The sequence below is a fragment of the Sphaeramia orbicularis genome, chromosome 16 (assembly GCF_902148855.1).
Source record: "Sphaeramia orbicularis chromosome 16, fSphaOr1.1, whole genome shotgun sequence".
NCBI lineage: Eukaryota > Metazoa > Chordata > Actinopteri > Kurtiformes > Apogonidae > Sphaeramia > Sphaeramia orbicularis.
In genome coordinates, this window is record NC_043972.1 from 47,572,953 (window position 1) to 47,585,223 (window position 12,271).

A 12,271-nucleotide genomic window follows, 5' to 3' on the forward strand; every position below is an offset into this window, starting at 1 on the left:
GTTTCTTTTTTTAATTTTTGTATTTTATTTTATTTTATTTTATTTTATTTTATTTGTTCAGCTCCACTTGGCTGCTTTAACCCTTGTATTTGCGGATCCTCCATTGTTAAACACTTATTCCAAACATTTCGGGTCCAGATGACCCTGTGGGTTTTTATAGGGGTCGTGTTTCCAACATGGAGCACCGTGTAGGCGGAACCTTTCAGACCTGATCCAGTTCCACCTGGACCGCCTCAGGGTGTCGCAGGGATGGGTAAATTAATTTTTTGTGAAGTACTGAACCACTGGAACCAATTGATTTGAAAATGGGTTCATTAGTGGAAGCTTCAGTTACAGTGCCCTCTACTGGTGAAGTGCTAGGCTGCCATCATATTAGACAGGCTAGATCAGGGTGTCAAACTCAGATCCTCAAGGGCCAGTATCCTGCATGTTTTAGATGTTTCCCTCTTCCAACACGCCTGATTCAAATGATAACCCTGTCATCCAACTCTGCAGAAGCCTGATAACGACCGTCAGGTGTGCTGGAAGAGGGAAACATCTAAAACATGCAGGATACCGGCCCTCGAGGACCGAAGTTTGACACCTGTGGGCTAGATGATTGACAGGAAGCTCTTAATGACACACATGCACACACACCTTAATGCACAGTGTTGAAGAAACTCCATTTGGTGAACAGAGGTTTTCTTCTGAAGCTTCTATGACTAACTTGGGTAGGGGGGATTATGTGGGATGGGGACCACTCAAACATTTGGATTCAAATGCATGCATTTTTAACTATTTTTACACTGAGATGGTTTCTTTTTTTGCTCATAACTTCACCACATTTATAAAATACTTACTCACATGGTACAGATGATGGTGGCGTGCATAAAAATAGTTGAGTGTTTAACCAGAGGAGGGTCCAGGTTTTGAATTGAGAGGAGACAGTAGCCTTGTCGCTGTGTTTCAGCTCAGAATCTGCGTCTAAAAGCTGAGTGTTGGCTTTGACTAAGTTTTTCCAAGTTTTGGGATGGAAAGTAACCCCTTCACGTCCACGTCTGGATGTTTCCAAGTCTGCTGGAGGAAAAACCAGGGCTTCTGTGACCTGAACGGTGTCTTCCAGGTTTGTGGATCATTTCTATTGGTTTGATCTGACACGTGACTACAGCATGAAGTGTGTTTTGAGTGAATGCATTTTTTCTAGATGTGTGTGTTTGCTATTGGGAATGAGTAGAAGTATGGGTGAGTATTTCCTGGTTGTACTTTTTGTCATTGAATTAACAGTATTTTGCTGTAAATACGCTTGAGTTTTCCTGTCGATGCTCGGTTGGCTTTAGTCTCCCTCAGGCTCTGATTTAAACTCCTTTCATGGACTTTAGTCTCATCTCCACTAGGACATGTTGAGCGTTCAAAACTATTTAGTTTTGCCTTCATTTTACTGTAGTTTATTTTTTGTTTACCTTTTATTTTGTATATGATATAGTAGATATACTTTCATTTTAATTGTTTTTTGTTTCACTTAATTTTATTTCATGTGTGTGTTTTTATTTATTTAATTAATTATAAGATATGTATAATAATGATAATGATGATGATAATAATAATAATAATAATAATAATAATAATAATAATAATAATAATAACAATAATAATAATAATAATAATAATTAAAGCTGCAAGCAGCATTGGGCGGGACCTCGCACCGGGCGTTCCACCTCCCCCGCGATCCACCTCCCCCACGATTCCCCTCCCGTGACCGTCCACACCTCAGCTCCACTCACACCTCTCCGTCCCCATACCAGTTCCCACCCTTTAGTGTCCGTCATCCTTACATCTGTACAGAACACCAGCGACCCTCTGCTGAAACCACCATCACCTTTAAGTGAGACTTTTATTTTGGAAACCCTACTGTGTGTATGTGCATTTGTTTTGTATGTGAGAGAAAGAATCAGTTTGAAAAATGAATTGAAATTGTGTGAAAAATTGAGCATGAAAGTGATGATTTATCACATTTAAGGCTTTTATTTTGGAAAAACCCTATTGTGTGAGCATGTGTGTCTGTGAGAAAGAGTACTTTTGAATGAAGAAACATTGTACAAACAGTTGAGTGTTTGGTCATAAAAATGAAAAGAAGTTATGTAATAGACATTTTGTATTATTCTTAATTGGGGTTTTATTTTGAAAAAATGTACTGTGTACTTTTGAATGTGTGCAAAATTTCCAATATCCACAATACAATGCAGTAAAACCTGTTTTAAAATTAAAAAAAAAAAAAAGTGGATTGCCTGGAACTTGAATCAGGGTCCTTTTGCTCAATAGGCAGCTACATGAACCACTGCCCTATAGACAGACATGCTATTGTGCACCAGCAAGACTTTCATAGGGATTTTGTCATTGTGAAAAGTGAAAGTAAACATAGTCTTCAAAAAATCGCCATTATTCCATAACCGTGGGTCGTATCTGAAAAATTCTTTCACTTTTGGATTCTGCAGACTTGTGGGAATTTAATGAGTATAACTTTTTTGTCAAAAGTCTGAAAAGAATAAGCAGTAATTGCAGAAACGTAGAGTAACTTTCAAAGGCAGATTGCCAACTTCCTGTTGGAGTTAGCTCATGAGTGTCAGTGTATGATTTGTCGGCTCAATCAGACCAACATTTTGGCATTTGTTTCATGTTTCTGTGACATTCCTACTGGCCGCTAGGGCAGATTTTGTGTGTTTTTTAGTACAAAGGTGGCGCTACAGAGTCCATTTTGGCACCCAAGGGGTTAATTTTGATATTGAATCAAAGTGTTCACCAGCCATGACATACATGGTAAATTTGGTGAGTTTTGGAACATGTTAAGGGGGTCAAATGGCAGTCTAAAGTGGAAAAAGTATGAAAATAAACAAATTGCTATAAATCAATAACCATACATCCTATTTCAAAAATTTTTGCATGTGAGCATTGTGCTGAGTCCCCTGAACGCGTAGATATGTCACATGTGGGGAAAAACTCCAAAGTGAAAAATGAGTTCCAAACATCACAACTTTGCGGGCTTGTAAAAAAAAACTAAAACAGTTATGGAAAAAGTGCGAAGTAAGTTTTTTAAGGAGGGTTCACTCTATCTTTTGGCGCTATTTAGAGGTCAATACAACAAACGGTGTAATCGGAGTTAGTTTTTAAAATTTTATTTTGAAAGGCATATTGCGAACTTCCTGTTGGAGATAGCTCATAGGTGTCAGCACGTGATTTGTTGGGCTCGATTAAACGAAGGTTTTGGCATTGGTTTCGTGTGTCTACGACATTCCTAGTGGAAGTTTGCAATTTGAGCATTTTCTTTTGAAAGGCAAATTCTGAACTTCCTGTTGGAGTTAGGTCATGAGTGTCAGCGCGTGATTTGTTGGCTTGATGAGACAAAAATTTTGGCATTTGTTTCATGTTTCTACGACATTCCTACTGGCTGCTAGGGCCATTTTTGTGTTTCTAGGGGGCGCTAGAGAGCTCATTTTGACACCTATGGGGTTAATTTTTACATTTTATCAAATTTTTTGCCAGACCTGACATGAGTGCCAAAGTTGGTGAGTTTTTGAGCATGTTTAGGGGGTCAAAATCCAGGTCAAAGTGGCATCGGGAAAATAATAATATAAAAACGAACGAAAAACAATAGGGCCTTGCTTGCAGGCAAGGCCTCTCACTGTGTGAGAGGGCCTTACCTTTCGGCTCGGTCCCTAATAAGAATCTGAGCAAGAACAATATAGCCGTTTCTATGGCAACCACATATTTGGCCTTATTTGAAAGCTCTCGAGCTCCCCCACATGTCTGTGGGGTCAGAGGTCACGTGTCGTGCACTTACACACATGTGACTGACCCCAAGTGGGCGTGGCCCATTGACTCCCATTCATTCTGAGCAGGTGTAAATATGCGATTTGTGCACATGTCATGTACATCTTCGGAAAGGTCTCAGTGCCGTGAATGTGAATATGTGTGAGAGTGGCGTCAGTGGCGAAAGGCGACCGCGTCACTGGCGATTTCATCCCCATGCCCCCACTGCAGACTCAATAGGCCCTGCGCCGGCTTTACTCGGCTCACGCCTAATGACAGGGGTCGGGGGGTTAGGGGTGTGTGCAGTGAAAGTGAAACTAAAGACTCTTTACTAATTCCTCTATTGCCGCATTTCCACGATGTCGAACCAGTTCAACTCAGCTCGGCTCGGCTCCCGTTGTTGTGCACCTCATTTCCTTTCCCCTTCCTTTGGAATTTTATATTTGGATATGACATTTGTTGCCCGCACCAGAACCGGAACTGGACTCGGCGTTCACTCTGCTGCTACATTCACAAGTGTTGCTAAGTAGCGAATGAAATACGTGACATTCTTGTAAATGAGTCACATGCTGTGGACAAATGTTGGAGCAGATTGGAGGGATTCCACCCTTTAGAGGACATGGAAGCTTTGACAGAGTTCCAGTGGACCTGGTCTGGTCTGTTTGGTCCATTTCTGCCTCAACACCATGTTGGCTACGTTCTGACCAAAACAATGCAGCATATGCGTGATGTCATCGCGCATGCACAACAAAGGCAGAATCGATAAGCAGAATCGTTAAGCAGGCAGGCAAACAATTCCAAGGAATCGAGCTGCGGGTCTCATCTCTAACTCCACCATGAAAGTGATGCTCCTGGTCCGCTCCAGACCCTATCTGCTGTCCTCTCACTGGTACCACCAGCAACGACGTGGGAGGATGTGGGAGAACAGGAAGTGGGAACAGCTCCATCACTGCCCACAGTTTGTGCTGCAGTTTACGAGCGCGGGCACAGCGCTTCCAAGAACGTGCATGACGACGTTCCAGTAAGACACGCCCACTCTGGGCGAAACGCCTAGTTCATAGTGAGTCCTGTGCAGACAGTGTGTGTGTGTGTGTGTGTGTGTGTGTGTATGTACTCCGTTCCGAACGATCTGGAGTGTTTGTGTTGTGGGTAATTTAATCTCATCCTTATCTCAGTCTCCACAAATGGAACCAGTGGTTCTTCCACTGCCCATGAAACAATGGAACCACAGGAACTAGACCCACTGTCACTATAGAAACATTTGTGATTATTCATGTCAATACTTTTGCATAAATTATGATTTTAGATGATTTTTCAATCATTGGATCAGTTCAGTTCAATTGTGTTTATTCAGACATTTCAAACATTAGACATTTATGCAGATCCAATGTTTAAAAACTCCAGAGTCTGTAAAGGAATAGGCTGAAGCCCAAGATCATTCTGCTGACCCTCCCATTCATATCACCGAACAAATGAAATAAAATAGATCCCAATGCCTTTAGTTTAGAAACAATAGAAACAACCAAAAACTAAACAATTCAATAGTTTGAGTGGAAAAATGAACATTCACATTCTTCATCTATTTTCATGACATTTAAACCTAGTTTTAAACATAAATAGTGTTGGACAGTCTGTGAACTCAGGACTGAACTGGTTCCAAACATTTCCTCCAACACACAGACTAAATGTGTTCATATTTGTTCATATTTGTTCTAACAGAAGGTTTATTGAACACATGACTTCCTCTGAAATTAGAAATAATTTCACAAATTTTAATCAAGCTCTGAATATGAACAGGAAACAGATTATTTAAATTTTCAACATGAATTGTTTTGTTTTAAAGTGGAGTAAGTTACCGAACTTTAAAACTTTTAATTGGATCCTAAACTGATGTGTGTGTTCCTATAGGACACTGTATTGATCAGTGGTATTGGCCTTTTCTGAATAATACTGACTGGATTAGTTCTGTAAGTATTCCCCCACACCTCCATGAACTCCATCATACAGGGCAGAACTAGAGTTATACAGGAAGATATAAGGGAGATGTGTTCAAGAATTCTAGGACTTTACAAATAATTCATTGTGATTTGAACACTGTAACTTTAATGTGCTTTATTTGTGTCTTCCACCTTCACTTCTTTTGTTTAGTTACTCCAAGGAATCTGATTACATTGACCCTTTCAGTCTGTGTATTATTTATACTTAGGTAACTGACAGTTTCCCATAGACTATAAATGTTATATAAATATAAATACACAAAAAACTAAGATGATGTTCCTTTATTGAATAAGGATCAGTCAAAACAAGTAAAACCATCAGCTCCTTTAAAACTGAAGTCACAGTGACGGTACAAGAAAGAAAGAAACAGAACACGACAGAAGAATAAACCTACATTCAAAGGTAGAATACAGCCCACATGTCTGTACACTGAAAGAAATGTACATGTCTGTACACTGAAAGAAATGTACATGTCTGTACACTGAAAGAAATGTACATGTCTGCACACTGAAAGAAATACATGTCTGTACACTGAAAGAAATGTACATGTCTGTACACTGAAAGAAATGTACATGTCTGCACACTGAAAGAAATACATGTCTGTACACTGAAAGAAATGTACATGTCTGTACACTGAAAGAAATGTACATGTCTGCACACTGAAAGAAATACATGTCTGTACACTGAAAGAAATGTACATGTCTGCACACTGAAAGAAATACATGTCTGTACACTGAAAGAAATGTACATGTCTGTACACTGAAAGAAATGTACATGTCTGTACACTGAAAGAAATGTACATGTCTGTACACTGAAAGAAATACATGTCTGTACACTGAAAGAAATGCAGGACAAATCCATACACAAAAAATGAACAGACAAATGAATGGATGCAGCAGCCTCCTGTACCCCAGTATATAACACAAACTTCATAAGAGGCCAAATCACTTCAAACTGAAGAACAAGGAAACACAAATTCCTCTGCCAATGCAGGACAGATTTAACTGAAATTCACAGCATGTGTCCCTGCCACTGCAGGACATTTGTTAACTTCAAGTAAAAGCATCCATCCATCCATTATCTTCTGCTTCTTCTGGGGCTGGGTCACAGGTGTAACAGTCTAAGCAGGGATGCCCAGACTTTGCTCTCACCAGACACCTCCTCCAGCTCTTCCGGGGGGAAAGCATCCATGTTAACTAAAATAACTGAACACATATTGGTCCCTGACCAGCCGACCACTGTCATCATCGGGGAAAATGGCAGGATGGTCCCAGTCCATGTGTGACGGGACTCTGGGGGCCCTCTCCTTCCTCAGACAGGCCACATTGTGGAGGACAGCACAGGCCACAGTGATGTCACATGACCTCAAAGGGCTGATGCTTAGGTGGTCAAGACATTGAAAGCGTTCCTTCAGGAGGTCAAAGGTCATTTCAGTCCTGGCCCTCGTCCTGGTCTGGGCATGACTGTAGGCCTGCTGTGCTTCCTGGGGGTCTGTGTATGGTGTCAGGAGAAAAGGCTGGCAGGCAGACACCCTGTCCCCCAGAAACACACCAGAGAATTCACCTGTCAACCAAAAAACTCTGCATCACAGCCTCAGAATCACAGTCACATTGTGGACACAGATCTCATGTAAAAAGTGGTTCTGAACAGAGGTTGTGTGGCTCACCCTGTGATAGGCGCTGATAGATTCCAGAGGTCCGATAGACTCGGGAGTCATGGACTGAGCCAGGCCACTTAGCCACAACATCGCTGATGAGACAGTCAGCACTGCAGACCATCTGAAATGATAAGATGAAGACTATTAAACAAATCAGTGCACATCACAAGCAGTGCAGTGTTCCTTCACTAACAATATCAAAAACATCCTGTTCACCTGAACATTAACGCTGTGAAAGGATTTCCTATTCACAAAATCTGCCTCCTGGGCACCTGAGGAGATTTGATCTTTATGTGAGTGCAGTCCAATGCACCAATGACATTGGGGAAACCTGTAACACAAAGCCATGAGTATCCTACTGTGACTGTTCACATAGTAATAGGTCATTTGTAGTGTCTGGTACCTGCAATCCTGTAAAACTCCTCTTTGATGTGGTGGAGTCTTCTGTGGCCAGGGAAGGAGATGAAGACAACTGACATTGCTGTGATAGCCAGACACACACTCCTTATTGTGCGGCACATTCTGGCCTTGCTCAGTTGCTCTGCACCCCCCACCCCACGAGTACAGGAAGCCTCCACTAGCAAAGAAGCACAAGGCCACACAAACCATCTGAGACACTCAGTGCATGGCTCCTCGCTGTGCAGGGTCTGATCTTGGGACCCAGCAGTCTGCACAGATATCTGATGCCATCTGCTGAAAACCTATAGCTTTCATATAGGTGGTCATCAGAAAAGTGCAGTGGGTCTGAGCGGTCCCTGAAGACCCTCTCTCACCTGAAGGGTCTCCTGAGCAAGATTGCTTCTTCATCAATCACCTCTTGTAGGAATGGGCATGCCATTGTTAGAGCAAGGAGGAGCACAACATTTTGGCTCTTTCTATTGGCTATTGGCTCACTTGACTTTACGAGGAACACCTTTACACCCTCACACCTCACAAGCTGCTGATTTAGTTCTCATGATACCTGCTACCTGAAAGAACTGATGATTAATTATGACTATTAAAACTGTTCCCTCTACTCACTTTTTACTGCCATAAGGTGTTTGGATATATCTGAGGAATTGCATTTTAGGGTACATTATGTGCCTTTCTTCTGGCCTTAATAATACAGCCAGCCTTTCAACTTCTAACCAATCATAGCACTTAGGTAGGAAGACAGATTCCATCGTCTGTGTGCCTAGTGTCATCTCTATGGTAACCCTAACTGTGCATACATTGAACAAAGAGACACCACCAAAATTCCATTTGAACTTTGATTTGAATCTATTAATCTGTGTCCTCTCGGAGCTGATGGAGGAAAGGAAAATCATGACTAGTACAGTATTTGTGTTACAGTTGCCATACAGTGCATTGAAGGCATAACTCACCTCCCACTCAAGTTTTGGATTTCCAGGTCCAATTTTCTTAACATCCTCTTTTTTATTTCTGCGTCCAGTGTGAGGTTTTCCATCTTTTTTTGTTTTGTACTGGATATCCAATTCAGTCAGTTGTATTTGCCGCTGGCAATGGTCGGCATACAACCGTCTGATTGCTTGGGAGTTCTGTGAACACATAACAGTTAGCACAGTGGGCAATGTGCCTAACAGCAATGTCCTTCCATTAATAGTCACTATGTTGCCAGGCTGGCCTTCTCCCTGTACAACATCTGGGTCCTGTTACAGAAAGGGGATACTGTGTGGGTACAAAGTAATGACTTCTCACCATTGTAGACTGAATGATACCTCCAAAAGCTTGACATGATACCTCGTCCCTCCTGGAATCCACAGAGCTGGTCTCCTCATCTGCTGCTGCTGCTGCTCCACTGGTGCCTTCACCCGATCACATTTAATGGGATTCTTATTGAAGATCGTAAACGAGCCACGCCAAGCCTACAGAATGCCTTTGATGGAGTACTCACTGGATCAGCATCGTCTAACGTATGTGTTCACGACCCTGGTGTTGGTGGGTCCAACAGTGTGATGGTACCACCAGAAACTGCAAGGAAATCCAAAGTCAGACAGTCCACATGGATTTGATATGAATGGATTATGTCCCATGTAGAGATGGAAGAATGTACCTTGTATGAAGCAGGTGGCATCTTGGGAGGGACACATGTATGGGTCTGTCCCCCCAGGGATCCCCTCCAACACAGGCCTGCCTTTGTTCTGGGCCAAAGCCATGTCCTCTGCTGAGGTGAGGTCAGCTGTTGGTGACCCACCACCCGTACCCTGCTGGTGGGTTTTCTTTTTGACAGTTAAAACATTACAGACACTGTGTGAGCAGACACCTTCTGGGAACAATGTATACTTGTGTGTTTTTGGGTATTGGTCAGGGCACTTACCAGTCTGCAGGATGTTCTTGTATTTTACTTGAACTTGCTGCCATGTGCGTTTTGGCCCAATCATGTTGGATCTATACATGCATATATACACACACATATAAATTCATACATACATGCACACAGACACATACATACACACACATATAAATTCATTCATACACACACACACACACACACACACACACAGATTAAACATAAGGGAAGATGACAAGTCATTGGATGCCTTTATCCCAAAAGGTCAGTCAAAGACGTCAGTGAGTTCATTTATTCATCACAGTTCTCCGGTCTCATATAGTTCCATTTACACACTCTCACATCCAGTTTCCTCTGATTCGTAATGATAGTACAACTTTCGGAGATGCTGATAAACTATTTGGGTTGTGATTGCGACGGTTTCAGCGAAGCACTGGGTGTGTATTTGTGCACTACTTACACATTCAGGCGGTCTGCAATACTTTGCCACGCTTTCTCACGTTGTTTTCTTACTGTGGCGGTGTTTCCTTTCTTTGTAATTATGTCCTTCACCTCCTCGTACGCTTCCATGAGTAGCTCTGCCTCAGAGGGGGAAAAGTATGCCGCTCGCGTTGCCATGGTGGATCGGTGAATCTGCAATCCATGTCGGGGTCTATTTAAGGGATCCGGTGCGCACATTTATCCAGGATGAGTTCCACCTGCTGATGAATCCGTGTCCGTTCATCCTGGCTTGGTCTTTGTGAAACCGATTAAGCCTGGACTCCCATGTTTTAGATTCGTTGACCGCAGCTTAGTCAGTCATCCTGGATGACGGAATCCTAGTTTGGTGAAACAGGCCCCTGGACAACAGTCTGAAATAACACAGTCAATGTTACAACTTGTTGCACTGTGGGCCCAAGTATCAACAAAACAACTGGCAAACTTCTTCTGTCAAAGCTCCTGCGTCGGTGCATGAAAGGTCATTTAGTCTGGACAACTGTCGTTTGGAAAGTCAGCTGACCTCATATGTAGCCTTAGCCTAATTTCAAATGTTGCGAGGGAAGCTATGTCACGAGAAAGGAAGGAAAACAAGATGGCGCCGCGGTCTGAAAAGACACCAATTCGTGTCGTTTTGAACCGTCAGACGGTCTGCCTACTATGTTTACCATAGTTTTGGAATAATTCTGTGGTTTTTGATGACCGGGCACATTGTCATGTGTTGTTACTGTGGTAGTTTCACCGGGAAAAGATTGTTTTTGGAAAGATTACATGTTGTGGAAGTACTGTGTTGCATGTAACTATAAGTGTACGGTGTAACTGTGAGCTTCGGGGAAAAAAAGGGAATGTCAGTAAGGGGGCGCTAGCAGAAAGTATGAGGGCGCAGCACCCCTGTTCCCCAGTTCAGAAAACCCCTTGCTCTAATTGTCTCATAGTTTTTTGTGTTCACTTGACAGTTGTCAGATCACAGTTGAGCGCACATACAGACGTCTATCCTTTACATGTTTTTGTCCTCCTTCGTCAACCTGGAGAATAACAGTGAAGCTGAGCAAACACATACAGAGGAGGACCCAAACACCTCCAACAGTGAAGAAGAGGAGGAAGAAAACAGGCTCCCAGAGTGCAGACAGAGCAGATCCTGGTGACCAGCCCTGGTATCCTGGAGCTCCACTTTCAGAAGGACACAGGTTAGTGATGCTCATGTCCCATCTGCTGCTGTCGGTGCACTTTCACTGCTCAAACACTCACTACGTTTCTGGAAATGTTTCACATCATGTTCCCAGGCTGGAGACCATCCTCACATTATCTGTTCCACAAAGAATGTGGGTACTGTTGGTATCAGGATTACTTTGGGGGTACTTGAATTGTACTTTTTTTTTTTTTTAACAAACATATTTTATGTCAGTGTAATGAAATAAAATATCTTGCAGTATAACCACAAAAAAACAGTATGTGTGAAAATATAACAGACTACTCTGAAAAGGATAAGCACAAGTACAAGTATACTTAAACCTAAGGCACAAATACTGAAGTATATCTCAGTTTTTAAATATATTATAATTTAAAAGTTTAAGTGTAGGTAAAATATACTTAGACTTTTAGTATATTTTTTATTCCAAGCCAAGTATACTTAACATGAACTTAGTGAAGTATATGTGTGATAAGTGCATAGAAAGTAAAGTGAAAGCATACTCGTACTGTTTTTAGTTGAAACCAAGTATACTTGAAGTACACCGGAACAAACTTCTTTTTGGTCAAAGCTCTTTGTTTTCAGGATCCAAATACCTGCACCCATTTAATAGTGTTGAATTTCAGTCCAACTGGTTGAATCCATGTCAGTCATATGTCAACACATCCACAGCAGTAGAACACACGGCGCCATGTTAGCTCGGAAAGCCTCCATGTTAGCTTAGCTTAGCTTAGCTCCAGCACAACTCAACTCAACTCATATGAAACGGTTTTACAGTTTAATATCGGAACAACTTTCATATCCTGACTGGGTTTAGACATATCCACTTCCATATGACATCTGACATTCTACATTCAGCTAAGAAATGGATGAACTG

At 42.0% G+C, this 12,271-nt stretch overlaps 3 protein-coding genes and 1 pseudogene across 6 annotated transcripts in view; 2 read left to right on the forward strand and 2 right to left on the reverse strand.

Annotated features, from left to right (window-relative positions):
• Positions 1 to 8,931, forward strand: part of LOC115435615 (zinc finger protein 345-like) — a 34,740-nt gene extending 25,809 nt beyond the window's left edge. The window contains exons 2-3 of the transcript XR_003937715.1: positions 7,056 to 7,060; positions 8,919 to 8,931. The gene's annotated coding sequence lies outside the window, so the exon portion shown is untranslated. The remainder of the gene's footprint in view (positions 1 to 7,055; positions 7,061 to 8,918) is intronic.
• The window catches only part of LOC115435617 (aldehyde dehydrogenase, mitochondrial-like), a 534,672-nt gene that overhangs the window by 324,400 nt on the left and 198,001 nt on the right, over positions 1 to 12,271 (forward strand). The gene's annotated exons all lie outside the window — the stretch shown is intronic.
• Positions 1 to 12,271, reverse strand: part of LOC115435619 (zinc finger protein 664-like) — a 493,117-nt gene that overhangs the window by 288,841 nt on the left and 192,005 nt on the right. The window lies entirely within an intron of this gene.
• Positions 6,974 to 8,276, reverse strand: LOC115435627 (putative nuclease HARBI1; annotated as a pseudogene).